This window comes from Bos grunniens, chromosome 7 (assembly GCF_055505025.1).
Source record: "Bos grunniens cultivar Pamir isolate PY7600 chromosome 7, Bosgru_T2T1.0, whole genome shotgun sequence".
NCBI lineage: Eukaryota > Metazoa > Chordata > Mammalia > Artiodactyla > Bovidae > Bos > Bos grunniens.
The window spans coordinates 66,139,245-66,165,252 of record NC_141171.1 but is presented as its reverse complement, the minus strand read 5'-3'; the positions used below and the strand labels follow the sequence as shown (position 1 = coordinate 66,165,252).

General features: G+C 42.3%; 1 long non-coding RNA gene across 1 annotated transcript in view; it reads right to left on the bottom strand.

Annotated features, from left to right (window-relative positions):
- Positions 1-26,008, bottom strand: part of LOC147369743 (uncharacterized) — a 94,205-nt gene that overhangs the window by 45,239 nt on the left and 22,958 nt on the right. Inside the window, exon 2 of the long non-coding RNA XR_015167860.1 lies at positions 17,883-18,010. This is a non-coding gene — a long non-coding RNA (uncharacterized LOC147369743). The remainder of the gene's footprint in view (positions 1-17,882; positions 18,011-26,008) is intronic.

Genomic DNA, 26,008 nt, shown 5'->3' with positions numbered 1-26,008 from the left:
AGTTTTCCTGATAGTTCAGTTGGTAAAGAATCCACCTGCAATGCAGGAGACCCCAGTTCGATTCCTGGATCAGGAAGATCCACTGGAGAAGGGATAGGTTACCCACTCCAGTATTCTTGGGCTTCCCTTGTGGCTCCGCTGGTAAAGAATCTGTCTGCAATGCAGGAGACCTGGGTTCAATCCCTGAGTTGGGAAGATTCCCTGGAGAAGGGAAAGACTACCCACTCCAGTATTCTGGCCTGGAGAAGTCCATGGACTGTATAGTCCATGGAGTCCCAAAGAGCTGGACACAACTGAGTGGCTTTCACTTTCACTTTTCAGTTTTAAAAAATAACCACCAAATCTTAGTGACTTAGTGCAGGTCTGAGTCTCGCTCACACAAAGTCCACGCAGTACAGGTGACTGTTCAAGGCAACTGTCCTCAGAAGAAATTCAGAGACTTCACCATCTTGCAGTGTACCATCTGTAACACAGGGCCCCTTGGTCAACACGCAGCAGAGACTTCATGGGGGAGAGGCAACGTGGGGGGCGTCTCATACTGACAATTGAGTCCTTCACTCCACAAGGGACCATATCATTCTGCTCACAGCACATTGTCTAGACCAAGTTACCAGCCCCACCTACTGCAAAAAAAATTGGAGAATATCATCTTTCATATGCCTGGAAGGAGAGGAAAACCAGATGTGAGCTCTATTAATGGTTGTCTCCATTGAAATCAGTTAAGATAAGATTATATTCTATAAAAATTATATCCCAATTTTTAAATTTAAGAAGTTCCAAAGAGAAGAAAGTAGCCTAAAGCCTATTAATATGGCTTTTCTACTACTCCATCACTGAGCTCCATTCTCCACATTTCTGACTAAACCCATATTACAGCCCAGCAGAGACTAATTCCATTTGAAAGTTCAAAGTTTATTTATTTTGCACGCTCCACTATTAGACAGAAATGACCTTCAAAATCCAATTGAGCATACAATCTTACTAGAGGCAATTGACAGTTCTTTGCAAAAGCCTTTAAAAAAAATATGCCTACTCTTTGACCCTGTAATTCCACTTCTGTGATTTAACCTGAGGAAATAAGCATGGATATGCACACAGATTTAGCTACAAGGATGTCCCTTGCAGCCTATTTGAAACACGGAAAAGGAAGAATTAACCTAAATGGCAGCATGAGTGTTGTTTAAATAAATTAAAGTAGGTCCTCACACCAGACAACTATGTATCCATTAATAATTATACAGTGAAGGTGTGCTCATTAATATGAAAAGAAGCTTGTGGTACATTAAATGGGGTGGGGGGAGCAGGTTATCAAATGGTATGTACACTGTATATGTCTGGGAAATATTCTAGAAGAAAATATATCAAGGAATTAATAATGCTTGCTTCTGTGTGGGTGAGATTATAGGTGTTTTTATTTTCTCTTTTTGGCTAGACTATTATTTTATGCTATTATGAGTACTGCCATTGAAGTAAGAAAAACAAGGTAGTTAAATTATAAATAAATAATATCCTTGAGCTTATCACACAGTCACTGCCCATAATGGGGCTTTTATCTTAGAAATTGACTGCAGGCGATTAGGTTCTTTTTAGTCTTTACTGTTCACAGTCAGTATCAATGACAATAAGAGCAGGGCAATTTCTGGGAGATAGCACTTCCCAGTTTATAAAACCTTTCAGATTCAGAAGGCTCTGACAACTGTATAGGAAGGTAGGAAAGGCCCTGCTATCCCACTTTACAGCTAAGGCTCATGACTTACCGCTTATCTGCCTAAGCGTGGAGGCCACACAAGAATCCAGGCCGCTTCCAGGCCATGGCACTGTCCCAATCCAGGGAACATCACTGTGTTCCAGAAGTGCTGCTCACATAGAATATAAATGAAAAGTGCCCCCTGGAGGTGTGCAGTGTCCAGTCCTGCTCAGACCCTTACCGGAGAGCTGTACGTGCGCCTATGCTAATGAGGCACAGTGGGTTACAGGTAAAAAAGCAACTTAGTGTTCAAAAGGTATTTATTGAGCACCCCTATAAGTCAGTGCTGTGGGGACACTTGAAACTAAGTTTGGCCTTTATCCTTTAGGCAATGAGAAGACATTTGAGGGTCCTAAACAGTAGACTCATATAAGTAGAGCTGTGTTTTAGAAAGAACATTCTGATAGAAATGAGTCAGCGAAAGTCAGCAAGACCATAGAGACACTTAGGAGGCTGCTGCAATCATCTGGACAGGAGGAAATAAATGCCTAAACTAAGGCAGAGGTGTCTGAGTCTCAGACAGCATCAACATCATCACTATTTTGATAAGATTAGTAGGTGCTACTGTTTACTGAGCACCTATCATGTGCCATATGCTATGCTAGTGACTTACATAGTGAACCCACTCAACCTTCAAACAGTAAGCATTATTATTATCCTTTCTCGGAGGTAAGGGTTCAGAAGAGTTAGGTCACCTGCCCAAGGTCACCCAGCTAGTATGTAGCAATGATCCCAATGTGGGCCCATGTAACCTCAAAGCTCATCCTCTGAGCCATCGTGCTAAAATGAGTAAAAGCAGGTGGATGGCAAAACGGATGATACTGATGACAAAGGGGCATCATGAGTTCATTTCCAGAAACATGGAATGCCACAGAATGTCCAGAGGGATGAATCCAGACGGTGTGCAGAAAGGCTAGGACTGAGGCTGAAGCTCTGGAGGCCACTGGCGTGTAGGTGAAAGCAGGTGCCCTAGGAAAATAAACAGCTCACGGGAGAGTGCACAGAGCCTGCTGTCCCAAATGGAAGCCTGGGGAACCTCAAACTTTAAAGGCCAGGAAAGCTTCTTTGAAAAAGCAAAACACAATCAAGGCAGGAGCAAAATCAGAAAATAATAGCACCAAGGAAACAATGAGTGAAATGGTTCCAAAAATCATACTAAGCCCACACTAGACTTAGTGGTATTAAATGTCACATTCCCAACAATAGGGACTGATATTTTTGAGCACTGATTCAATGGTACTAATCTGAGTGCTTTATGTATATTAGCTCATTTAATCTTAACCACCTTTCCATAGGTAGCCATTAGCCTCACTCTCAAATAAGAAAACTCCTATGGCTTACATTCAATGGAGCAGAGATTCAAAGCCAGGCAGTCTAACTCTACAGACAACACCCATGGCCTCTATACTGTCTGGCTCTAGAGCTGGCATTCATGGTCTCTACACTATCTTGTCTTCCTTAGTAATGTCTAACATTTTCGAACACTCAGTATATGCCAGGCACTGTTCTATACACTAACTCAATCTTATAACAATAACCTTATTAGGTGGGTACCGTTATTATCCCTATTGTACATATGGGAAACTGAAATCACAGAGCAGCTTCCCAGAATCACAGTGGGTAGAACCATAAAGGTATAGTAGACCCATCCATCAGGAAATTAAAGAATTATCAATCAGCATGTGGTAGGTGAAGGCAAGCTGGCAGGAGTCCTAACCACAGTGAAATGTAGAAATGAAAAGTCAGAGTCCAGTGGGAACTAAAAAATTATGAAACTTCAGCACTTGAAGAGGCCTGGGATGTCTATTAATGCTATTCACAAAGTGCCAGGCACAAGGTCAGATTGCACTTTCTGGCCCCTGTGCTTGTGTGATCCATAGGACTATTTTCATCCAATGAGCAGAGAAAAGATGTGACACATGTCACTTCTAGGCCAGTTGATTGCCAGTAAAAGACCCTCCAGAGTACACTGTGCCTCTGTCACAGCATCTGTAGCAATAGTAATGGTGGCTGCTCCATCAACCCAAGTTCCACAGGAGGGGGATGTAGGGACAGGCCTCACCCGATGCAGAGTGGACATATGGCATGAGTGAGAAATAAACGTGGCTGATACCAAGCCTTAAATGACCTAGGTGGGGAAACGGAGGGCCCAAAAGGACAGAGACTTGCCCAGCATCACAAAGCTGGATACCTAGAGGCACTGAGGGGCAAGAACCCACATTCAGCATTCCATCCAGTTATCTCTCCTCTTTACATCCCAGAGTATCTTGCTGCATCTTGTTAAGTCACTGCTCCTTCTAACCCAAAGCATATTCAGCTCTGTAAATTAATGTGAAGGCTACATTTTACTATTCATTGCCTAATTTTTACAAACTGTCTCCTAGTACAACACACTCAAAGCTCAGTTTTTTCCAAAAGGTATAAGGAGAAGGCATGGGGGTGGGAGGGTTGGATGGTGGAGTAGGGAAACCCTGCTCTATTATTTATAGAATCAAGGCTAATTTAATTAAGTTTTGACACAAAGTGCTCAATTTCGCAGACAGTTGCCACCCGTTCTTCCTGCAGTCTGGATCTCCTCATAGTAACTGACTTCACTCCATCTTCCTCTTTGATGTATGAGGCTATAAAACAGGGAGTGAGCAAGTCACCTTCGAAGAGGCCTTTTGTCATTGCAATAACTAGAAGTAATTTATGTGCACCTGGAATTTAAGTTCTCTGCCTCTGACTAGGCAACAGACTGAAATCACAATTTGGATGCTGGCAGCCAATCAGAAGGTCAAAGTGATTCTGAAAGGTATCCGTCTTCTAAAATCTAGGATAAGGAAATACCAGGATCTATGCTCAGCAATTAGACCATCAGCAAAGATTTTAGATTCAGGCTGTCTCTTGTGTATTTGGGATTCACTTCACCTTGCAGGTATCCTGTGACACCTTCCCCATCATGACCACCATCCAAGTCCCTCCTTATCCTCCATGACCATGTTTAAGTCCTGCCTCTTCCAATAAGCCCTCCCTGACTACCCAAGCCTATGATATATATTGTATGCTATAATTTTACAATTCTTTGGGTACTTGTCTCATTCTCCCTTGGTGCATGCTTTTTATGTTTGTCTAGATTCTATGGATCATGTTTCTATAGAAATAAGTTTCAACTCATGTGCCAACCCTGATCAGTTAGTGGCTGCCGAGAGTGAGGACTCCAAGGTTCCATCTGGGCTCAGTGGTTAAGAGTGCAATGATTGATTAACAAGGTCTGCAATGGGCATGGCCAAGAAAAATGAAAATGTGTGGCATGTCTGCCTTCTGTCCTGTAAACAGTGACTTCTTTAAAGAGAGGGTCCATGAACTGCATTTATTTATATTCCCAGGAACATTTGCACAGGCACACAATGCATGGTCAAAAAGTATTTGATGAGTAAATGTTTCCCATTTTAATAATGAGCTTACTCTAATGCATTAATCATATAAGTTCTAATTACGGTTTTATGAAATAGCCCTTAACACACATAAGTAGATTTGACTCCCATCAGAAATCTTTCCAAAGCTGGATTTTATATGAAGGATGGCTTTTGACACATCAGCCCCCTAAGGTTTCTGAATCTGCAAATATTAATACTTAATAACTCCTAGCATCTGTACAGTTATTAATGATTTCAAAGTTCTGTACTTCATTTGATTACCACATGACTTTCATAAGATAGAAGTTTATTCTCATTTACAACTTTGAAACAACTTGTTTAATAGCATAATGATTAGTCAGACCAGAAGTTGTAACCCAATAAATGTTTACCAATCCTCCAAAAATTAAATAAGCCCTTAAAGTCTAGGCCAGTGTTTCCTGTAGTCTTTTCCACTGTAGAACATCAGGGTTTTTGTAGGGTCGTGACATGTCTTCTTTGTGGTTAGATGAGTTTGAGAGACATTAATAGGTTTCCCCAGGGGTGGGACTTCTCAGAGCTTTTAAAACATTGATATACTTGGTGAACTGCACAGAGGGCTCTTGACATGAAATACTTCCCATCTACTCCACCTCAGAACCCCTTTGACAAGAAGCACTTGAGTTTCACAAAACCTTCTGGACTCATCAAAATACTATCCTTCATCTTTATCTAAAATTACCAGCAAGAGCACTAAAAGGAAACTAGTTAAAAGTGCTTCCACACTAACCGGCTGTGACCTTGAATGGGTCACTGAATTCCCAGCCTCGCTTGCCCACCAGGAACACACAGATTCTAACAGGGCCTAACTCTGAGGGTTGTCATGAGGACTGAATGAGGCAAGGCAGGTAAAGTGCCTAGATCATGTAAGCATTCAATAAATGTTAGCTGATTTTTATTGCCAAAGAGGCAGAAGGTCAGAACAGAATCTATTTAAAAACAGAACAAAACACCGAAGGTTGGCTCCTTGGGAGGCAGCCTCCAGGGTGGAGATTAGCCTGCAGGAGGCTTGTAGAGGAGTGTTCCTGAAGTCTATGTCAGGGGAAGGGAAGGGAAGAAAGAGGGGAAAAAAGTTGAGCTGTGAGGCAGCCCAATGAAAGTGAGCCCCAAAGGGAAAGACCTAGAGATGAACTGATCCCTCAGAATTGTCCCCAGTTGAACAGAGAAGGTCAGGCATGAATCTGTCATTGGATGTGGGTCACCCAAGAAAGGCCTCAGATAAGGCAGCTCAGGATACCAGCACTCCCAGCAACCAAGGCAAGTTCTCCAGCAGAGGGGTATCTGACCAGTGCACATAGAGTTTTGCATACACACACACACACACAAAAAAAAACACAAAACAAAGCAAACGCTTCCCTGACCCTCTGGGAAGGAAAAAGAGCACTCTGCAGACATCAACCAAATCTAGTCATTTATTCACTCATCATTTATTAATGCCTACCATATGCCAGGCCGCGGGTCTAAGGGGTACTGATTCTATAGCAGTAATAATAAGAATGTCTTCTCTTGACTTTTTAAAGCATGAAAATAAAGATGGGGAAACAGAGTCGGTAGAGATATCAAATCACTTGAAGCCAGGATATATTCTCAGGTGATCAGTCACCTGTCAGCCCAGTATGAAAAGATGTTAATTTGAATGAAGAAAGGGACACAGCAATTTTTTTCCCCACAGCAATACATCAAGTTGTTCTCCCAGTGATTTCGCAAGCTTGGCAAACTCTGTGTGCTGCACGAAATTGAATTTCCAGGTTTGGGGAAGCCTGGGCAGGCTCGAGATGCATGAGGATTTATGACTCTAGGTACTTAAAATGCCTCCCACTATATTTGTTGTGACCTTCTTCCCTCTGCCCGTGGCCCCAAGTTAACCACAGCCTGGGACAGAGCAAAGGTTAAAGGCACACCAATCAAACAAAAGCAGCCCCAGAGAGACAGATCTCTGCCTGGTGGAGGGAGAGACAGCAAAGCCTTTCATGTCCCCAGAAGCCCTGGCTGTGTTCCTCTCTGCCCTGGAGCAGCTTCAGTTCTCAGGGTCTATCCACCCTCCCTCCCCACCCTCCCGTCCTCTCAGGGACCCCTCCCATCCTCTGCATCTTGTCGCTTGCCTCCCTAGCAGCCCCTCAAGCATTGTTCTTCTCAAGCAAAAGACAGCTCTTGTCTTTCCCACTGACCTTCTCATCTGTTTATGTTGTGTCTTCTCAAGAAGCCAGTCAGCTACCCTGCAACTAAAATTTCACATTTGTGTAGGATGTCATAATTTACGACACACTCTGGGCCTCACAATCAGCTGAGAGGCAGGCTCTGTAGAAATGATGACTCCCACTCTGGAGATGAGGGCATGGAGGCCCAGAGAGGCAAAGTCACTTGCCCAAAGTCACAAAGCAGAACAGTGAAAGCCAAACCAGCCCCTCCGTGCCACAAAGTAGCCGCACCCACTGCCTCTCAGCCCCAGGGACCAGGCCATGTGTTGGCAGTGTGCCTCACACTCGGTAGGACAAGTGATCCAAGTCACAGATTTGGGGAACCACCTGGGAATCCACAGGAAGGAAGGGATGGCCAACCTCGGAGAGGAGGCCCATGTATACACTTCTGCACAAACATATGATCCAACTGGAGCATACCTGGAGAAGCTAAAGGTGGTTGTTTTCCAAGCCAAAAGCAACTAAAATTTTTAACTAAAACAACATAGATTGTTTTTTTTTTTAACTTCGCTGCCCCAAGTGAACTTAGGAAATCCACGGGCCTCTGAGCCTAAATATTTTTCTTGTCAGTTTAAAGTTCTTGTTTTAAAATGTTCCCAGGCACCCATTTAAGAACAAGCCCTTGGCAGGTGTTCATTCTACATTTTCTCTTTCACCCAGCAGATAATCACTGAGAACCTACAGTGGACCAGGAGCTGTGCTAAGTTCTACAGATTCAGGCAAGGACCAGGCAGTCAAATTCCTGCTCTCAGGAGGTCTCACAGGCTGGCAGAATATTATGGTTATTAAACAAGCAAGTACAATGCAGAATTTAGAAACATCGCAACCTTTTGTAACCCTGTTGGAGTTTAATATAGGACAACTTCTATGAAGAGCAAATTGACAGAAGCTATCAACATTTTAAATGTGCATAACTTAGGGCTCAGCAGATGCAAAAGTAAAATGAAACAAATTAAACTAAAACATCAGATACTAAAGCAAGGGCAAAAGGGTACATATATGAAAGGGGAGAGGGACAGAAAAAGGAGGAGGGAGGGAGCAAGGAAGGGAGGAAATAAGGAAGGAAAACTTAAATACCCATCCAGAGGAATACAGCTTTAAAAGTTATGGTACATTCATGCCATTGAATACTAATAGTTAATAAACATATGCAATAGACTTCTTTGTACCAACCTGGGGAAATGTTTATAAAACAAGCTAAGTGGAGGAAACAAGCAAGTTGGGAAACGGTGCATGTGTTATACCTATCTACGTATATGTGAGTATGCACATCGCTCACTCTCAGTGCCCAACTCTTTGCAACCCCATGGACTGTAGCCCACAGGCTCCTCTGTCCGTGGGACTTTCCAGGTAAGAATACTGGAGTAGGTTGCCATATCCTACTCTAGGGACTCTTGGAGGGATTGAACCAGAGTTTCTTGCATCTCCTGCATTGGCAGGTGGATTCTTTACCGCTGTGCCACCTGAGAAATGCTGTATAGGTATATATGAACAACTAAATGTATATCTATTTAAAGCCAAAGGGAAAACATCAGCAAGGATACAGCCCAAACTGTTACCAGGGAACAATATCTCTGAGCAGTGGAGGGGGGGGGGGGGTGGTTTAAATTGATAAACCTTCAAAACTTTGCAAAGTAACCTTACTTTTGTAATTTTGAAAACCCAGTTGAGCAAAATAGAGTATTAAATGTTCTGAGAGGGGAAGAAAGGAGAACTGTCTCTCAGCACCAAGCAGGACTTACACTTCATTTCTTATCACTTTAATTTGCTTGTTTTTCAGTCTCCAGCATTTCCCAACAAGACCCCAAGCATCCTGCAATTTTTAACCCCACCTAGTGGCAAACAGGTGAATTTCAGATGCCAAAACTTAAGAGAAATACATTATTTTGCAGGAGGGTGAATGTGGTGGACTTCACAGCTAAATACTACGAAATGACTAGTGAGAAAAGGGGGTCTTCTGGAGCCCCCCTTATAACCAACAACAAGTTGCTGCAAAGAGAAAACAAGCTTAATATGTTACAGAGGCTGCTTCCCAGTTCACACACTCACTTGTGTAAGAAATATGTGTGTGCTAAGTCGCTTCAGTCATGTCCAACTCTTTGTGACCCTATGGACTGTAGCCCTCCAGACTCCTCCGTCCAAGGGATTATCCAGGCAGGAATACTGGAGTGGGTTGCCATGTCCTCCTCCAGGGGATCTTCCCAACCCAGGGATCAAACCCACGTCTCTTGTGTCTCCTTCATTGGCAGCCGGGTTCTTTACCACTAGCGCCACCTGGGAAGTCCCACATATTTTTATTCTTTCTAACTCAGCTAAACTTCTATTTTGAGCCCTTATTCTGCCAAGAGGGCAGGGATGTATTTTTAGTCAATACAGTACCACTGGCTCTGCTCCCACAACCACTCTCAATACACAGTTACACACACATAACACCAGGACCAGGAGGAAGTTCAGGTGGAGGGGTCTCTGGGAGCCAGTGTGCTGGGAGTGGGGGTTTAGGTCTACGTAGGCTACTGTAAGGTGCCTCTGAGCCTTCTCACTGGGCTCTTTCTGGCCCAGCAACTCTCCCTTGCTTCTGAGTCAGAGACACTTTGCACAGTCAGGTCACTTCTGCCTCCCTCCAAGACTGGCCATATCATCTTTTTCTCTTGCTACTCGCCTCCCGGGCTCCACCCAGGGGAGAGGAAGGGAAGGATGTAGGAAGTCTCTCTCCTAGATCACAGAGTTCACTGCTCTCAACACCTCCACCTCAACAGTCCCCACCACACCACAGGGGATCTCTGTCTAGTCTTGTAGGGCTGTGGGGAGTGGTAAACCCCTCTGTGCTCCAACACTCCAGAAGTCAGCAGATGGGAGCACAAACACCTGGAAGCTCTGCCCCAACTTTCCCTGAGGTAAAGAGGTCTATTGCAGAGTAGGTTGCAATCCAGGATGGGGGAAAGGAAAATAAATGGAGAAAAAAGAAGAGGCTAATGTGCCATGTGCAAATGGTATAGCCAAGGCTTGGTTCAGTTCAGTTCAGTTCAGTTCAGTGGCTCAGTCGTGTCTGACTCTTTGCGACCCCATGAATCGCAGCACGTCAGGCTTGGTTACTGGTATATAATTGTCTGGGTCTGAATCTCCACTGCACCATTTACTGTGTGCATGTGTGCATGCTCAGCCACTCAGTCATGTCCAATTCTTTGTGACCCTATGGACTGTAGCTCACAGATATCTCACAGGAAAGAGTGTAGTTGTCTTTGGTATACCTTGCTCTAGAATAAGCATTTCTTAGCATTCATTATCCCATTAGAATGGAAAAGGTGACATGATTAGTGCCTAGGAAATTTCCCCAAAGTCCCCCTAAATACCACTCCAATAAAACACAACTAGATACGAACAGGGAATCCATTAGACCTGTAAATTCTACATACACATTTCCTCCCACCCATGCTAAGAAGATAAAGACTATGCTACCAACTGTCTCTTATCCCTTCTGTGGATTGGCTCCTTCTTCCACAGACTCAACAGGGCTAGGCAGACACTGAACTAAACACAAGTCCCTTTTCTAGAAAGCTCCCCCTGATCCATGAGAGAAGAGAGAAGCCATGGGACCGTACTCTTAACCATTTCTGATTAGACCAGAAATGAAGACACCTGACCCAAGATTAGCCAATCAGATTCCCTCCTGGGAATCTGAAACTGGGATTCAGAGACATTTAGTCAGTATTTGAAATTGGCTATACTGATAAGTACGAGGTGGGCAGAATTCACCAGATGGCCTGAGCAGGAAAAACTAATCTATAGAGAAAGAAAAGAGCAAAGTAACTATGGTTGGTAGAGAGAGAAGACAAAAACATCCCCATGGCTTTCCAGACCCCAGCTTATGTCTCCCCCTGGTGGCTGCCCAGAGCCTTCTTTATCCCACCCGCATGTTCCATGAGGCATTTTACATCCTCATCATTATTTTCCCTTTCCTACTTAAATTAGCTCCAATTGGAATCACTCATTTATTCAGTCCTCAGCCATTTGTTGAACACCTGAGCTAAGCCAGGTGCTGTCCTTGGTGCTGGAGAAATGGTGGTGAACAGTACAGACCCATTCTTGATCCCATGGAGCAATCGGTTCTGTTACTCACCACCCAGAACACCTAGGATAGACCCTACACCTACCACAATATAGAGAAATGCACTCACAGAAGGAAAAGTTATAGAGAAATATACGCAGTTTATCCAACATCTACTATGTGCTAGGCACCCTGTTAGGTGCTTTATATGCACCTTCTCTGACAACAGCCCTAGGAGGCAGGAATTATCATCATCCCCTGGCTCAAGGACACAGAGGATTCACACCTGAGCAGTCTGAATCTTCACAGCTGCTAAGAGAAAAGATAGAAAGTGACAGAACATAAGTAGACACTGGAGAAAGACACATACTCACAAACTCATTTACATTCACATGTACACTCAAACACACACACACACAAACCCAGAATTCAGGCCACCTATAGCAGCACAGACCTAGGCACATCTTGTTCTTTGTTAGGTGCTGGCCTCTCTGCTTCATCTCTATCCTATAAGGAGACAAAAATCAACTCCTCCCTCTTCAGAAATACTCTTGAAGAGGAAGCAAGCTTGGTAATACTTTAATTGGACAAAAGCCTTCCAAATGTGGCCTCCTGAGCACAGCAGGGATCCATTTCCACCTGCCTTTTAGAAAATGTGCCCTCCCTGGATTGCACATGAATGCTCTTAGGCAAATGCCAGAGAATCACTCTAAAAACTTTCTCCCAGCAGGTCAGCACTTACCCACTGGACGCCTCCTCAGGAGCCCCACTCAGCTCCATCCCTGGCTGCTCCCTGCCAGGCCCAGGAGAGCAGGGAGCAGCTCTGATCCAGGTGGACACAGATGTGACTAGTCCCTGCCAAGAGCCCTTCCCCCCAACCTCAGCTCAGGGTGGGCAAGCAAAACACTTAAAGGCTGGCTGAGGCTTCAAGCCTGCAGAGTCCAGGAAGAATACAATAACTAAGAGGCAGGGTACATTCCAGCAAGAGAGGATGGGGAAACAGGGTAAGAGACACCCCTTGTTAGCTTCCACATCTGGAAAGCTGGAGTTCTCACATCTGCCTTAACCTCAAAACAGATACCATTTATTGAGCACAGGCACTGTGCCAACCACATTTGCATGTTATTTTAAAGAACTCTAGTAGCTAGAGAGGACTGTCTCCAATATACAACTGACAAAACTGAGGTTGCAGAAGATAAAGCTGGTTCACATAACTAATCCTGGTTCACATAACTAGTAAATAGGAGAACCATCACTTTCCAAAGTCCATGCTGTCAGCCACTAGCTTTACTTGTGTTTGAGAGGATGAACCAACAGTGAGCAGAAAAGGACAAAGCCACCAGTATGTCTTCATAATTTGCCAGTAGTCAGCCTGATCTAGCGGCAACTTTGATTCCTCCCCTCCCCACCTCCATCCCCAAGCCTGAATTCTCTTCTAGCCCAGCTGCAGACTTCTTAGGACAATTTTCCTGATCCTAAGACAGGAGGCTTAACCCCAGAAGGCCTCAGCTGCAGCCCAGCAAGCTCACAGAGCTCTGAGACAAATGTACTGACAAATCCATATATCATCATAGCTAGAAATTTTTAAAAACAGAAATCTGAGCTATATTGAAGGAACTGGGAACTGGTATCAGAGTTTAGGTTTCAAATGCTTCTCTAAAGAACAATAGGAAATGTCTGCCTTAAAGCCCCATAGAGTAAAGCTTTATGATAAATTTGGGGAAACCTCTTTGAAACTCTTTCTGTCTCCCCATCCACTCTACTGGTAAGAATCATTCACATGTTTCATTTAGTATTTTCTGCTTTGCCCTCACACAAACTTTAGGGTGAGCTCGGTTATGCACTCTCGCTCGCCCTCTCTTTCTCTCTCTCTGTCTTTCCTGAATTCTCAAGGTTATCAGCAAAAAAAAAGAAAAAAAAAAAAAAAACCCACTAACAAAGAAACACCCAAATATCCAGTCCTCTATGGGAAAAGAAATACTCATAGACACATGTCTCAGAAATAGAATGATATGCTTTTATCTTACATTAGATCAGGTATGTTTCCAGTTACAGAAGAGAACAACCAATATCTTAGAGCTAATCATAACTTTGATATTGGCTGAGGTCTCTCTGTCCTTGTCATCCAGAGAAGATGAAAATGAAAGGTCTGTTAGGGGCAGGCATTTTTTCCCTTTCTTTTTTTTCCCCCATTGCTGTATCCCCAGCACCTAGAAGAGTGCATAACACACCCTGGTATTCAATACAAATTTTTAACTCTTCCAGGATTCATCCAGACCTATGAATCAAAAACTCTGGGAATGAGGCCTAGCAATATTTTATTATATTAAGCCTTCTAGGTCTTGATCCTGAGTGATCCTGAAGTTTCACTGAAGTTTAAAAACCACTGAACTGGGACTTCCCTGGTGGCCCAGTGGCTAAGACTCCATGCTCCCAATGCAGGGGGCTAGGGTTTGACCTTTGGTCAGGGAACTAGATCTTGAAAGCTGCAACTAAGAGTTCACATGTTGCAACTAAAAAGAATCCTTCATGCTGCAATGAAAAATGAAGATCCTATGTGCCACAACTAAGACTTGGCCAAATAAATAAATAATAAAATAAATATTTAAAAAATAAAGCTAAAAAACCACTGAACTATGATATTGGTCTGCGCTGTTCAATATGGCAGCTACTAGACACATGTGTGTGCTTAGTCGCTCAGTTGTGTCCAACTGTTTGCAACCCCATCGACTGTAGTCCGCCAGGCTCCTCTGTCCATGGGGATTCTCCAGGAAACAATACTGGAGTGGGTTGCCATGCCCTCCTTCAGTGGATCTTGCCAACCCAGGTCTCCCGCATCGCAGGCAGACTCTTTACCAGCTGAGCTACCAGGGAAGCCCTACTAGACACATATGGCTATATTATTGATATAATTAACATATAACATTGGGTGAGTTTCAGGTGTGCAACATAATGATTTGAGATATGTATACACTGTAAGAAAGTTTAGTTGCCATCCATTACCATTCAGTTCCGTTCAGTTCAGTTCAGTCGCTCAGTCATGTCCGACTCTTTGCAACCCCATGAGTCGCAGCACGCCAGGCCTCCCTGTCCATCACTAACTCCCAGAGCTCACCCAAACTCATGTGCATCAAGTCAGTGATGCCATCCAGCCATCTCATCCTTGGTCGTCCCCTTCTCCTCCTGCCTCCAATCCCTCCCAGCATCAGGGTCTTTTCCAATGAGTCAACTCTTCGCATGAGGTGGCCAAAGTACTAGAGTTTTAGCCTCAGCATTAGTCCTTCCAATGAACACCCAGGACTGGTCTCCTTTTGGATGGACTGACTGGTTGGATTTCCTTGCAGTCCAACGGACTCACAAGAGTCCAAGGGACTTGCAAGAGTCTTCTCCAACACCACAGTTCAAAAGCATCAATTCTTCGTCACTCAGCTTTCTTCACAGTCCAACTCTCACATCCATACATGTACACAGTAACAAAAAAATTATTTTCTTGTGATGAGAACATTTAAGATCTACTCTCAGCAACTTTCAAATATACAATACAGTGTTAACTACAGTTACTATTAAAATATTTTTAATAAATAGGCAAAACTGCCTCAACATACACACACACATACCCTCTGGGGTAGGCAGACTTACAAGATGGCTCCCAGTGATTCCTACTTCCTAGTATTCCTGCCCTTGTATAACTATCCCTCTCTTTGAATGTGGGCTATGTGTAGTGACTTGCTTCTAATCAAAAGAACATGGCAAAGATGATGGGATGTTATTTCTGTGATTAGATGTCACTTCCATGATAAGGTTACAAAAGATGGTCATTTCTGTCTTACCAGCAACACTCTCTCTCAGGTTAGCCTGAATGAAGCAAGCTGCCATGCTGAAGCTCACATGGCAAGGAAATGAGGAAAAACTTCAGCTAACAACCGGTGAGGAAACACAGTCCTCAGTCCCACAGTCCCCAGGAAACTGAATTTTGCCAACAATTACGTAAGAGCTTGGAAGCCTTTCTTTCCTCAGTTAAGCCTTCAGATGATATCCAAACAATGACTGATGCCTTGGTTTGTAACCTTGTAAGAGACCCTGAAGCTGTACACCCAGAGAAGCTATGCCTGGATTCCTAAGCCACAGAAATGCAAGATAATAGATGTTCACGGCTATAAGTTTTAGAGCAATGTGATGCACAGCAACAGGTAACTAATATTCCCTCACGGTGTAGAAATACAAAACATTCCCCAGCACTTCTGTGAATCACAGACTGCTTATATTTTCATGTTCCCCCTGGATTTGAACTCTAGGTTTAGTTTGATTTAAGAACCGTCTCATGTTCCACCTACACTACCCCTAATCCATACTCCTTCAATCTAGCCATGACTCTCAGGCTCTTATTTATTTCCACGTTTGCAGATAGCAGGTAAAACAGGCTAACCAAAAAGCTTAAAAGGACAAAATAAGGAAAGAAAAGTCCCTAGTTGGCTTGGAAAAGCTTTAAAATATTTCTACAGATCTAGAAGACCATACATAAACACAGACCTGTGGGCATGCTAGAAGACCTGAGAACATCCTAACTTCTCATCTCTGGCTAACACTGAGGCTCTATTCAAGCAGAAAGTAAAGTCTGTACACTCAGAAAAGCTATGCCTGGCAGTTGTAAACTGCTGGTTCAGCAATGAACATGTGCCCCAACACAAACACAGAGCCCCTCAGGAAGGCCTGGGAGATATAGCAGTCCCGGAAGTTTAAGGAAACCACTACCCATCAGGAAATTTAAATTGTTCTCTAGAAAATATCTATATTTAACACAAAAGAAGGCAGTAATAGAGGAACAGAGAAACAAAAAAATATAAGCTGTATAGTAAACAGCAAAGTCACAAGCATAAATTCCACCTTCTTGGTGATTACATGTTAATGAATTAAACACTCTAAAAGACAGAGCTTGGCAAAATGGACTTTTTTAAATGATCCAACTATACACTGTCTATAAGATTCAAAAACACAAATAGGTTGAAAGTAAAAGTATTGGAAAAGAAATATCAAGCAAAAAGAGAGAGCTGAAATGGCTATAATAATATCAGACAAAATAGACCTTAAGACAAAAATTGTTACTAGAGACAAAATTTCTAAATTAATGAAGAATATATAACAATTATAAAAATGTGTATACCTAATGACAGAATCCCAAAATACACAAAGGAAAAAATAACAGAATTGAAAAGAGAAATAGACAATTCAAAAGACACTCAGCAGACACATCAACCAAAAGCCATGCATGTACCTGAACTGGGTTCTGATTCAACTAAATTGTAAATACACGCACACGCGCATGCGCGCGCACACACACACACACACACACACACACACACTGTAAGAAAATCAGGGAAATGTAAACACAATGAATATTCAATGATATTAAAGGATTACTGTTCAAGGAGATCAAACCAGTCAATCCTAAAGGAAATCAACCCTGAATATTCATTGGGAGGACTGATGCTGAAGCTCGAATACTTTATATGATGTATGCAGCCTGGAGGGAGGAGGTGAAATATGAGGACTAGATCAAATAAGATTACTCATGAATGAATCACTGAATAATTAACACTGCTGGGTAGAGGGTCCATGGCAGCTCATTTTGTTATTCTTTCTTCTTATGTATGTATTCAAAATGTTCCATAATAGAAAGCTTAAAAAGGCAGAACAAAGCTTTCTGACTGCTCATTCTGAGAAGCACTAGAACCAAAAAATTACTATTTGTTGTTGTTGTTTAGTCATTAAGTTGTGTCTGATTCTTTTGTGACCCCAATGGACTACAGCCCGCCAGGCTCCTCTGTCCATGGGATTTCCCAGGCAAGAATACTGGAGTGGGTTGTCATTTCCTTCTCCAGGGGATCTTTCTGACCCAGGGATTGAACCCACATCTCCTGCATTGGCAGGCGGATTCTTTATCACTGAGCCCCAGGGAAGCCCTTACTATTTGTACATCTACTCAAAAAACATTTTTTGAGCATTTACTATGGGTAGGTTATTGGGATAAACATGTTCTCAAGCAGGTACAGACAAAAATTAATTATAAACAAAGACCGGAAAGGTGTTTTAAGAGAGACCCACATGCAGGGCTTCAAGGGGTTTGTAAGGGAGAGATTATTACTGATGGAGAACAAGGGCAAGCTTGAAATCACAGAATATTCAAGTAGGAAGAATTTTCATCATAACCATCTTATTTACATCTGAAAAATCTGAATTCCAGAGAGAGGAAGTTGATTTGCCCAGTTACCACAGCAACATTCAATAAAGCTGGGATTTATCTGTTCTGTAGCTAACATTCATTGACGGCTTATTATGTCCTGGCACCTTGCTTAGAATTTCACAGATATTATTTCATTTACTCCTCACAATATATTGCATTATTATCCCACTTTACAGAGAAGAAAACAGAGGTTCAGAAAGGTTAAGTGACTCACCCAAGTGGACACAGCCAGGAGGTGGCAGAAACAGGTCTCAAACCAAGGTAGGTTGTCTCCAGCTCCTCTCCTCTCCCTATCCTGGGATTTAACCCAGAGGTCCTTCCATCACTGAGTGCTGGGTTCTGCTGTAATAGAATAGGGAGAGAACAACGGATGTTTCAGGCAGAGGAAATGGAGGAGATATAACTAACACTAATACTTTGTCCTACAGGGCTTTCTAGGACTGACAAATGAACACCTCAAGAGAAGAACCCTATCACATTAATAATTTTATGTCACTAAACATTTTTGTGCATTGTATAAATGCACAAAATTTGCTCCGGTGACCATTTTCCATACAGTGCTCTCTGACCACTTGCTCTGGTTTTCTGCACTTGTCAAACAAAGCCCATATATCTCAGCCCTGCTGAGGGTCATCGAGCCTCCTCTGGCAGTCCTTCCCCACCCCAGATGGACTGCAGCGTGGAAGGCTCCAGGGGCCAAGCTCTCACACACCATTCAGCTCTGTCCTCCTCCCAGAGGGGCTAGGTGACAGCATGGAAATCTGGGCTCTCATCCTTAATAGCACTAGCACAGCTCATCAAGTGACCTTGAGTAAGTCATTCAACCTGGACTTGTTTCCCCATATCTTTCACATTAAAAGGGTCAAACCACATGAGCTTTAACAATGTACATTTTCCATAAAATATTGAATCACTATGCTGTATACCTGAAAGGAAATGTAATATTAGAAGTCAACTGTATTTGAACTTTTTTTTAAAAGGCACATTCTTCTCTGACAAGGCATAATTCCACGAAACTAGGGAGTGAGAAAAAGACACTTAAAAAAAAAAGTATTGCGGTTTCCCTGGTGGCTCAGTGGTAAAGAATCCTCCTGCCAATGCGGGAGACATGGGTTCAATTCCTGACCGGGGAAGATCCCACCTGCCGTGAAGCAGCTAAGCCCATGTGCCACAACTACTAAGCCAGTCCTCTAGAGCCTGCTAGCTGCAAAGTGCTGAACCTAATGACCCTGGAGCCTGTGCTCCACTACAAGAGAAGCCACTGCAATGAGAAGCCCATGCACCGCAACTAGAGAGTAGCCCCCACTTGCCGCAGCAAGAGAAAAGCCCGCACAGCAACAAAGACCCAGCATAGTAAAACATAAAATAAACAGCAGAAACAAAAAAATTTACAAACCAAATATAAAATTGTAAATCATATATATAGCATATATGATAAAATAAACATGCTTACGCACTATACGGTGTTAAGGATACAGCATTTTATGCCACTATTGGACTCAAAATATCAGACAAATTGGGCTCTGTAGCCCAGCTTTGCCAAGCACTGAGTATGTCCATGCTAATGCTCAATCACTGTTGTGTCTGACTCTTTGAGACCCTATGGACTGTAGCTTGCCAGGCTCCTCTGCCCATGGGATTCTCCAGGCAAGACTACTGGAGTGGGTTGTCATTTCCTTCTCCAAGGGATATTCCCCACCCAGGGATTGTACCCGCGTGTTCTGCATTGACAGGCATATTCTTTACCTCTGAGCCACTTGGGAAGCCCACTGGGCATGTTATTCTCTTGATTATAATAATAACAATAATAATAGTTAATAGTCATTGAATACTGCCCAGATGTTACAAACTCAACAGTCTAAGGTTCTCTTTGGGGAAAATCATTTAAGTCTCAGTTACCACATCTATAAGAATGAATAGAAGCATACCATAATATAGTAGCAGTAACATTACAGGTATCAGCAAAGGTTTTTTAAACTTATATTATTGAACAAAATTTGAGCTTGCTAAGAACAATTACTCCATTATCCTCCAGGCTAATCCAATGTTAGCCACCTACTGTGAGAAAAAATATATATATTCAACTATTTGTCTTTACTTTTCTTGAAAACTACTATTTTTAAATGTCATCTTATATCTTTAGGGTTGTAAATTCCCATAGCAGTAATAGTAATAAATGTATTATCTCCTTACCTTTCCCATTATTTTTCCAAAAATAACAAATTCAGGCAGCTCATCAGAAAATGCCACAAAAACAAATGAAAAAGAAAAACCTTTGTGAGAGAGGTATACTCTGTTGAAAAGCTAGAGCCAAAAACTGAAGAATTTAAAACCATGTGTATCACAATTAGACGTTCAGTTGCTCTTACTAGGCTATCAAGTATTGAGACTATTTCCACTATCACATGACTAAGCTCTCTCAACTGGATTTTATGATTTTTAGTGATTCAAACTACAGAATCAAAAGAGTCCTAAGAGATAAATCAGTTCAATTCCCTTCTAGTTCCATTCCTATGTTCAGGAAAGAAAAATGAGAGCCCCAAAATACAATCAAGCAGTCAGTCAACTATTAGCTGCTCCACACTTACTATCATTTGCCTCTCTCTAGGTTCTTGGGATGCCTCATGAACAAAAGAACACCAAAAAGAATCCCTGCCCTCATGACACACACTGTGGCAGAGACAAGTGACTTGTCCAGACAACACTTCAGACCAGGAGCAAAACTAGGTTACCCTACACCTAGACGTGGGCTAGAACCTTTACACCCAGTAACCAGACACCTTGTTTCACAGCAAAATTTGAATGACATCTGTGGTTAGGATTATTCTTCCTATATTTTGCTCAAAATGCCTTCAGAACTTTCCTTCAATTCCATCTGTTTGGCAGAGATATAAATTTCTGATTGCCAGGTCAATTTGGGTTGACTACAGCATGCTTCAACAAATCGAGTGAAACTAGACAATACAATGTCACAGACTATATTATGTCTTGTAGCATGAATAATGCTGAAAAGTTCACAAAGTTTTCTGGAATCTTTCAGGAGATAGGCATACACGCTAGGCATTTCCATATTGCCCTATGCCTTCACTATAGTATTTCTCGTGTTATAAGTGCTTATTTTGTCTCCCTCTCTAAACTGTAAGCTCCGTGATGGGGCAGGGGCTTCTATGTGCCCCATTGGATTGATATCTGCCCTAAGTCTGAATGCATGATTGGCACTTAATCCGTAGTTATGGGGGAATGAATGAGTGATCATTTTCCCTCTCAAGCTTCTCAATGACCCTTTGAAGTGAATAGACATTACTACCACATTTTACTGGCCTCAGAACTAAGACTCAGAAAGTCCACGTCATATTTCAAACGTCACATAGATGGTCATAAAAACATGACCTCCTGACAATTATTCCAGTGACTTTATGTTTCTTATAGACTAGAACCTCCTGTTTTTCATTTTCTGAGCTCTTTACAGAGTTGGTCACCATATCTGGCCCCTAAGGAGGCAGTAATAAACCTAATTATTAAAAATTACTATTGAGGAAACAGACTTTAAGTCAAAAACTGTCATATGAGACTTAGAAGGACATAATGTAATGATAAGAGGATCAATACACTGGGAAGATACAACAATTACATGTACCTTCCCAGGGATGGCAGAGCCTGGGGGGCTGCCGTCTATGGGGTCGCACAGAGTCGGCCACGACTGAAGTGACTTAGCAGCAGCAGCAGCAACATCAGAGCACTTAAATATATTAAGCAAAACTTGACAAAACTGAAGGGTTAAATAGACAGCAATACAATAATAGTAAGGAACTTCAATAAGTCACTTTAAATAATGGATAGAATATCCATATGAAAGATCAATAAGGAAACAGGACTTGGACACATCATAGATGAAGTGGATCTAAAAGACATACAGAACATTCTATCCAACAGCAGCCAAATATATATTCTTCTCAAGTGTACACAGAACTTTCTCCAGAATAGGCCACATATTAGGTCATAAAATAAGTCTTAACAAATTTAAGATTAAAGTCATACTAAGTATCTTTTCTGATCACAATAGAATAAAACTAGAAGAACCATAAATTCCTAGAAACTTACAATCTACCGATACTACTATGAAAAAAAACAAAGTCTGAAAAGGCCTGTCGTGAAAATGGAGACTGACACAGTCAAAGGATCATACATCATGACCAAGTGGGATTTATCACTGGGATACAAGAATGGGTCAACACACAAAAATCAACTAATCGATACACCGCATTAAATAAAGGATAAAATCACATGATCATCTCAATAGATACAGAAAAAGCATTTGACAAAATTCAATACTCATTCATGATTTAAAAACTGTCAATAAACTAGTAATGGAAAGGAAGCACCTCAACAAAATAAAGGCCATTTATGAAAAACCCACAGCCAACATCATTATAAAAGTGGAAAACTAAAATCTTTTCCTTGATGATCAGAAACAAGGCAAGGATGCCCACTCTCTCAATAAACCAGTTATAGAAAGACAAATACTGCATAATTCCACAGGTATGATGTAGCTAAAATAGTCAAATTCATAAAACCAGAGTGGAATGATGGTTGCCAGGGGAGAGTGGAAAATGGGAAGTTACTAATCAACAGGCATACAGTTTTTGTCAAGCAAAATGTGCAAATTCTAGATATCTGCTGTATTAACAACTGTACCTATAGTCAACAGAACTGTACTGTATACTTAAACATTTGTTAAGGGGTTAGATCTCATGTAAAGTGCCCTTACTACAATAAAATTTTAAATTTTTAAAGAAGCATTATTATTATTATTAAGAAGAAATAAAAATAATTTTTTTAAAAAGAAAGGAGTTTTGGAATCAGAAGGTTCAAATCCCAACCCTGCCAGTAACTAGCTGAGGGATCTTGAGTGGGCGTCTTCATATACTTATTCATCTTACAAAAAGAACATCATAGTTCCTATCTCCAGGGAGGCTGGAATAAAAGAGCTAGTGCATGTAGAGGTCAACAAAATACTGGAATTTCCCATGTAGGACCTTAAGGCCAATACCCCCTCCCCAGATTCACAGAAATGGCAAAGGCTTCAAGAAGGAACCATGTGAGAAGGGAGGAGGGAAGGGGGTTGATGATGGAGGACACATGTACACCCATAGCTAATTCATGTCAATGTAAAGCAAAAACCGCTACAATATTGCAAAGTAATTAGCCTCCAATTAAAATAAATTAATTTTTTTAAAAAGAAGGGTCCTTGGCTTCTTCAAACCTGCTTATGTTGTACAGATGTACCAAACCAGGGAGTTCTAAGACTCAGATGCTCACAGATTGGTACCCACCTAGACAGAAGGCACTCATAATTCCATTCAAAATCCCTGAAAGGCTTCTTCCCAGCTTCTGCTCAACTCAAAGTCAGCTTGTCAACTCCTACAGGTTCCTGCAGCTTCATTCACTTTGGACAGTATTTCCTGGTGGCTTATATATAAAAAATTCTAAATGCTTTGAATTCTCAGTTGGCATATGAACAAAGGAAGTACTTTTTGTTCAAACTAAAACCTCTGAAGAAACAAGCAAGGGGCTGAGGTAGGAGAGCAGCCTGGCAGTCAGCACAGGCCAAGTAAACAGCCTAACACTATTAATAGAACGATGTGAACAATGGGAGACAGCAAAACTCTCCCATATGCCCCCAAACAAAGCCCCAATCCAAGAGCACCACAGACAGGCATGGCGGCAGGCTGGAAAATGCTGCCTACAGATCAATCCCCAATCTTTGTTCAGTTTCCCAAATCTTATAGCACACAGACATTTGCTACATTGGACCTTGTGACATGAAAGTCACTGCTGAAGAGTTTTGACAATTTATGAGTGATATTTATTGTAGTTTATGACCTCTACAAGGGAAAAGCTTGGAGCTGCTCTTCAAAATGCAACATTTTTTTAAACCTTCATTCACTCAAGAAATATTTACTGGGCACTCCTCTGTGTTAGATGCTGAACTAAATAGATCCTGGGGATCTGACAGTAGCAAACAGAACTGGTTCTGGCCCTCAGGGAAACTATGTTCCAATGGCACCAACAGACAAAAGCAACTAGACAAAAATAAATACATAAATACTAAGTGCAGTAAGTTCTACAAAGGAAGCAAATAAGGAGCTGAATGGGGAATAATATTAAAGTTTGAGGAAAGAGGTAACATTTTACCTGACATTCAAACAACGAGGAAAAAAAGTCATGAAAAGAGATGTGGAATTGTATAATCCCATTTTTAAAGAATGTCCAGAAAGGCAAACATATAGACACAGAAAGTAGATTGCTGCTGCTAAGTCACTTCAGTCATGTCCGACCCTGTGCGACCCCAAAGACAGCAGCCCAAAGTAGACTAGTGGTTGCCTAAAGGAGATTGGCCCTGGGTGTTCACTGGAGGGACTGATGTTGAAGCTGAAACTCCAATACTTTGGCCACCTGATGCGAAGAACTGACTCATTTGAAAAGACCCTGATGCTGGGAAAGACTGAGGGCAGGAGGAGAAGGGGACAGAAGATGAGATGGTTGGATGGCATCACCGGCACAATGGACATTAGTTTGGGTAGACTCCGGGAGTTGGTGATGGACAGAGAGGCCTGGCGTGCTGCGGTTCATGGGGTCACAAAGAGTTGGACATGACTGAGCGACTGAACTGAACTGAATGGGGGGGGGGGGGTGTGGGAGTGAGTATAAATAGGCATGAGGTTTCTTTTTGAGGTGATGGAAATGTTCTAAAATTCTATCCCTGCCCTGGATATTTACCCATGAGAAATGAAAGTATCAGATCAGATCAGATCAGTCGCTCAGTCGTGTCTGACTCTTTGCGACCCCATGAATCGCAGCACGCCAGGCCTCCCTGTCCATCACAAACTCCTGGAGTTCACTCAGACTCACGTCCATCGAGTCAGTGATGCCATCCAACCATCTCATCCTCTGTCGTCCCCTTCTCCTCCTGCCCCGAATCCCCCCAGCATCAGAGTCTTTTCCAATGAGTCAACTCTTCGCATGAGGTGGCCAAAGTACTGGAGTTTCAGCTTCAGTATCATTCCTTCCAAAGAAATCCCAGGGCTGATCTCCTTCAGAATGGACTGGTTGGATCTCCTTGCAGTCCAAGGGACTCTCAAGAGTCTTCTCCAACACCACAGTTCAAAAGCATCAATTCTTCGGCCCTCAGCTTTCTTCACAGTCCAACTCTCACATCCATACATGACCACAGGAAAAACCATAGCCTTGACTAGACGAACCTTTGTTGGCAAAGTAATGTCTCTGCTTTTGAATATGCTATCTAGGTTGGTCATAACTTTCCTTCCAAGGAGTAAGCGTCTTTTAATTTCATGGCTGCAATCACCATCTGCAGTGATTTTGGAGCCCCCAAAAATAAAGTCTGACACTGTTTCCACTGTTTCCCCATCTATTTCCCATGAAGTGGTGGGACTGGATGCCATGATCTTCGTTTTCTGAATGTTGAGCTTTAAGCCAACTTTTTCACTCTCCTCTTTCACTTTCATCAAGAGGCTTTTGAGTTCCTCTTCACTTTCTGCCATAAGGGTGGTGTCATCTGCATATCTCAGGTTATTGATATTTCTCCCGACAAGCTTGATTCCAGCTTGTGTTTCTTCCAGTCCAGCGTTTCTCATGATGTACTCTGCATATAAGTTAAATAAACAGGGTGACAATATACAGCCTTGACGAACTCCTTTTCCTATTTGGAACCAGTCTGTTGTTCCATGTCCAGTTCTAACTGTTGCTTCCTGACCTGCATACAAATTTCTCAAGAGGCAGATCAGGTGGTCTGGTATTCCCATCTCTTTCAGAATTTTCCACAGTTTATTGTGATCCACACAGTCAAAGGCTTTGGCATAGTCAATAAAGCAGAAATAGATGTTTTTCTGGAACTCTCTCGCTTTTCCCATGATCCAGCGGATGTTGGCAATTTGATCTCTGGTTCCTCTGCCTTTTCTAAAACCAGCTTGAACATCAGGAAGTTCACAGTTCACATATTGCTGAAGCCTGGCTTGGAGAATTTTGAGCATTACTTTACTAGAGTGGGAGATGAGTGCAATTGTGTGGTAGTTTGAGCATTCTTTGGCATTGCCCTCTTTGGGATTGGAATGAAAACTGACCTTTTCCAGTCCTGTGGCCACTGCTGTGTTTTCCAAATTTGCTGGCATATTGAGTCCAGCACTTTCACAGCATCATCTTTCAGGATTTGGAATAGCTCAACTGGAATTCCATCACCTCCACTAGCTTTGTTCATAGTGATGCTTTCTAAGGCCCACTTGACTTCACATTCCAGGATGTCTGGCTCTAGGTCAGTGATCA